Source organism: Globicephala melas, chromosome 11, assembly GCF_963455315.2.
Source record: "Globicephala melas chromosome 11, mGloMel1.2, whole genome shotgun sequence".
Classification (NCBI taxonomy): Eukaryota; Metazoa; Chordata; class Mammalia; order Artiodactyla; family Delphinidae; genus Globicephala; species Globicephala melas.
In genome coordinates, this window is record NC_083324.2 from 61237065 (window position 1) to 61242596 (window position 5532).

Below are 5532 nucleotides of genomic sequence, written 5' to 3' on the forward strand. Positions count from 1 at the left end.
AAAAACAATTCAACTAATTCATCTGACAATGCTGTTCATATTCATGATGCCATTTTTTGTTGTTGTTGGTTTGTTTCCTAATAATAAAGAAGGAGACTTAGGGCTGTTGGGCTGATATATATTTGGGGGTCCCCCCTTCCCCCCTCCCCCAAACCCCACCAGGGTGAACAGGAGGAGGAAAAGGGAGGGCAGGGCCCACAGCAAAGTTTCATAATCTTGAATCCAGTGGGGGAGGAGGAGAGGAAAGGAAGGGAAAAAAAGGAGAAAATATAAATCCTATAATACATACAACAGAGTGGGGATGGTACAGACATGAAGCTGAGGCATGGGGTGGGCCGCTGGGGGTGGGTGCAGCAGAACCTCCCCCACATTCCTTTCTCTCTTTAATGCTGTTTCCGTAGTTACCAGGCTGAGAAGCCCTCTCAGAAGATGGGACCAGGAGAAGAGAGTCAGGGACTCAGTTGGGACCCCAGCTATAGCTGTTGTAGGCAGACTTGCTGGTCTGGGGCTTCTGTGGGATGGAGTTGGTCTGCTTACATTGCCCACTGCCTGTGTGGCCATCCTGCTGCACGTGATGGTGAAGGATCTGGGAGTGAGGCTGCTGATGGGGGGTCAGAATGTGCCTAAAGGGGGCAGGTGGGTAGGCAGCAGATGTGGCCAGATTGATGCCCCCTACTTCCTAGGGATGAACGCAAGTTGAAGGAGGCAGCAGGAGTACTGGAATGAAAACCTTGTTTCTCAAAGGCCTGCTGGGTTTTGCAGTACACAGAACCTGAGATATCTGGCACACCTGTGTTACTGGAGGTGACTGATACACCAGTGTTGTATCCATGAGACCCATATCCACTTGGCTGTTGGAAAAGGGTGGCTGATGCATTCACACTGACATTCACACCATGCTTCTTGCAAGAGGTAGGAGCCACAGGGAACACAGCAGGCCCATACTGGAAGGTGTTGGGGAGGCCCGGAACCCCTGTGTAGTATGGCAGGCTGTTGTAACTGTAGCCAGGATGCAGCGCCGGGTTCAGGAATGTCTGCTGCATGGTGTAGTGAGTCTGTGTCTGGTTATGCTGGGGCTGGGCTAAGGCTGTGGCTGTGGCTGGGGACGAGGCATCCCCATGGCCGAACTTTGTGAGGTCACCAGAATAAGTGTTGCTGGCCAGGCTACCATCCCTCCCAGTCAGCGGAGTGGTGGGTGTGGGAAATGGGAGGCTGTAGTAATCCAATGGAAATCTTGTCTGAAGCATCTGCAGGTCATCATAACCATATACTTGTGGCGGGTAGGCATGTAACAGCCCTGGAGCCATAATATATGGATTAGGCAACAACAGCAGGACCCCAGGAGGGAGGTTGGGAGGAGCTTTTCCTGAAGTCATAGCAACTGAGCTTCAAGTGGAGGCTATGATGGTAGAGTTGCTGCCTAGACTGAGGCCCAAGCTCCTGCCACTATTGAGACTGGAAGAGACACTGACCATTGGTGCAGAGACTGTGCTGGATGTGGTGGAGAAAGTGCTGGAGGAAGAATGAAGATTTGCCTCACTCTCCATGCTTGTGTGCAAAATAGTGGATGTCGAAGTCCGCTCAGAAGATGTTGATGATGAAAGGGTATTCTGCTGAGTAGATAACATGCTGCTGTGTTGTGTGCTGGTAGTATTTGGAATCTCCTCATTGTGGCTCAAGCCACCCAAGGAGGATGAGTACTGATTGGCTGTCGTCAGTAAGGAATTTGCAGATACCGTTTCACTGAGAGGGGGGATGCTAGAAGTGGAAGGTGCAGAGCCTGTAGCATCTTCAACAGATTGCGGGTTCTGCAACTGCATGGCCTGCACAGAACTGAAGCCATTCTTTGCCTGAGTCAAGTCCTTTTGGGATGATGAAGAGATGGAGCTGGGTTACCACTGAGTCTGTGTGGATCACTGTTCATAAAGAGGGCCCTGAGCATTATTTTGGGAGGTATATGTTGTCGACTGAATTGGGCCACTCTGATAACTGGACTCCTGGTTAGATGAAATTGTGGATGAAGATTCACTGGCCGTGCTGGTATAGAGGCTACTTGGAGCCTGGCTTGAAGAGGTGCTCGTGGTGGGAGTAGACTCATAATCAGAAAGGACAGACTCTGACCCAAACTGCAATGCCCCAAACTGCAGGCGGAGCCCTGAGATATGTGCTGAGCCAGGCATCTCAACAGCCAGAGCAGGAATCTTAGAAGTCACGGAGGCTTTTTTCTTCTGCTGTTTCAGTTTTTGCTGAGCTGGCTGAGGACTGGAGGATTGTTTGTCTGAAGACCCAGGAGACATTTGAGGAGTCGAGGTGGATTTGCTTGGCAGAGGAGAACACGGGTTGGGGCGGGGAGGTGCAGCAGTGGAGGTAGCCACTGTGGGTGGCTTCTCCTGAAGGAACACCTCCATCACAGTTGAAGACGGGGTGAAAGGCTAGTGCTTTGTAAAGGGGCTGTGCACTGTTGAATCATTTGGGTTCTTCAAATCATACTGCATCAGCGATAGGGATTGTGTGGTGGAGCCCATGTTCCAAGAGGAGGTGGTGGTGGTTCCAGATTGAGAATGTTGAGCTGCCAACTGAGCCAGGACCTGAGCAGTCTTGAAGTGCTCCAAGAACTGAGAGCCTGTGGTGCTTCCACTTTTAGCTTCACCAACATCACCAACTTCTTTCCCTAACATGCTCACCATACTGTGATGAGAAAACATGTTCCCTGAAGCAGGCTGCGATATGGCGCTCTGCTTCGAGTTACTGAAGACCAGAGGCTGGAGAAGAGAAGGAGACTGAGATGGATCCAGATTAGATGAATCATTCCCCATTGAAGGCAGTGTCTTCCCCAACAGAGCAGCAAGGTCAATTCTCTGACCAGCAGTGATTGTCACATTCTCCACAGGCAGATGCTCTGACGACACATTAGAGGCAGTGAAAATCTTGGTCTCGGAAAGATCTTCATTCCCGTCTTCAGTTTCCCACTCCTCTGTTGCAGTCCTCTATGCACTCATCCTATCATCGGGTTCAAAGTGGCCAGTGCTGTTCTATGTATTGCAGCTGTTATTGACATAGTTATCAGTATTTGCCAGCTCTGCATAATCAGCTGGATTAAAGGTTCCCATTCCTTGAGCAGAAAACCTTCCTCCCCACCTACCAGAGTCACCTCTGCCTCGGCCATGACCTCTTCTGCCTCTTTCTGTGCCTCTTCGAGAAGGCGCTCCACTCTTGGTGCCATCTAACCCATTTTCCTGACCTCAAAACTCTCGTCCATGGCTGGCACCTCTCCCCCGTCTTGGTGACCCACCACGTCGCCGACTATAGTCTCTGTCCCGGTCTCGATTTTCTTTGCCCTCCTTGTTGGATTCCGTTTGACCACCATCCTTCTGTCCTGAGACTCCCTTCTTCTTCCCAACCATCTCCCAGGAATGCATATCTGGGTTTCCTTCCAGCAGTACATTGATGGCTCTGTTGACATCTCCATTGCAGTCATGCAAAGCAATGACACATTCATCCTGGTTCTTGCCTGTGATATCAATCAGTTGTTTCACCTTTTCCTCAAAGCCAGCATCATTATGGTCCAAAATCATCTGTGCAAGTCGAAGTTGCTCCTCAGTGGCCCAGGGCTGCTGCTTGTGCTGTGTCTGGTTTTAATTTTCAGGTCGTTCCCAGTTTCCTCGGGCTCGGTTAATGCCCACCCATGTCATCATTTACAGTATATACGAATAACAATATTTACAACGTAGAATACTCAGTCTCCTCCTCATGCCAGTTTTTAAAGAATTGTTTGAATGTAACTGCACAACATGCTGTTTTGTCCCCTAGTGTTGTCCCAAAGTCTTTTGTGACTGAAAAGCTATGGTGATCATGGACCTGTGGTGTCTAGGTAAAAGGCTGCTTTTCTCCCCTAAAGGATGAGTCAGGAAAATCAATCACACCCAAACATAAAGCAATACATCTCCAAGCACACTTCTGTCTGATTCTTCTCACGAGCATAACATAAATGAGAGATACAAGGAGTTGGTCTGCAGCCGGACTCCCTCACATTACCCCTCAGCCACTTCCTTCCTTCTGTCACAGGTGAGAGCTGACTCATCTGTAAGGGGCGTGCAAGTGGAGCACCTCGACTTTGAATGACTGTTCACACCTAACTTCCCCAGCAACATTTAATTTTAATGTGCTTCCTTGTTCGTGATGCTCCTCAGGTGTCATCTGTGTGGTTAACCCACTCCAAGGGTGGCATGCATAGTGGGTCAATATTCCCCTTTCATGTGCCTATAGCACATAGATAATCAATAACTATTTTGTTTCCCACTTAGTCCAGACATCTTTAGAATTCTCAATACAATTGCATGTCAGGTGAACTTCATCAGTCAATCAGGACTAAAACCTACTTGCTATGCCTAGGTTACTCATTTTCATTTAAAATATGTGTATTGTAAAAAAGAGTTCAGGCGACAAAATGATGGATCTCAAATTTATTTTTATGAGTATTCCTTATTAAATTAGCAATAACAACAAAAATATATGTATGTATGTGTGTATATATACATATATATTTATTAACAAGACTCATCCTTAGGACCGTCATTGACTTTTGTATATGTTTACTCAAAAATATTATGAAATGAAAATGCTATCAGATTATTAATTTTATTCAAGAGACTGTTAAACACGTTTAAAAAATACCCACAAATACATGTGCAAGTTATGTTATTTATTAAGTCTACAGAAAAACATGGTAGAGTGTGTAGATTTATGGTAACATTCTTTCCTCTATGCTCCCCAAAGTCACCATACTTAGGTCGATTGTAATTGTTGCCACATTGTTTTGAAACCACTTCCTTTCTTATTTCACTGACTAACTCCTTCGAAACAGGAGAGCCTGGCTTCTCTTTGCATCATGTGATAACTGATTGAAATAACTGATTGAATGAATAAATGATTCTATTTTTTTAACAAGTGGTGTTATATTATTCTGCTGTCACGAGACTAACTCTATTCTTAGTGCTTCCAAAGCATGTTACTATTCTTATCTCAGTGAAATTTTGTTCAATGACTAATTTCAAATGTATTTTCACCTTAAGACAATTTCCTTCTTTTTTTTTTTTTGGCTTGCTGAAATAGTAAATAAACTGACATAAGTGTTAGTTCTCTGAATGAGTCATTTTAATGTTACTAATTAGTTTAAATGGTGAAATTAATATTTAAAAGCTATAATCCTTAAAACTATATAAGTAACTAAATTGGCTTTGAAGGCTGTAAATGTTTTAATACTCACACAAGAATGTTAACTTGCAATCATCTTAGAAAAAGTTTAAAATCCATTTCCAACAAACTATATTATCTTTGAACCTACTGAGAAACATTTGGAACTTGAATTTTTTTAAATAAATTATATTTATAATTCTCTGTACAACCCAAATACATTACCACGATGGGAAAATTCTGAAGCCGGAGTCTTACAAAAGGTGAATTACTGTGCCTTTATTATCAATAATAATATGTGTAAAATGACTCACAATCCATCCTTAAAGCTTTGGATTC

The 5532-nt window shown here is 45.0% G+C and overlaps 1 pseudogene; it reads right to left on the reverse strand.

The window, feature by feature from the left end:
• Nucleotides 1–457: 457 nt before the first annotated feature.
• LOC115844160 (ubiquitin-associated protein 2-like pseudogene) lies at nt 458–3695 on the reverse strand (annotated as a pseudogene).
• Between the last annotated feature and the right edge of the window lie 1837 nt (nt 3696–5532).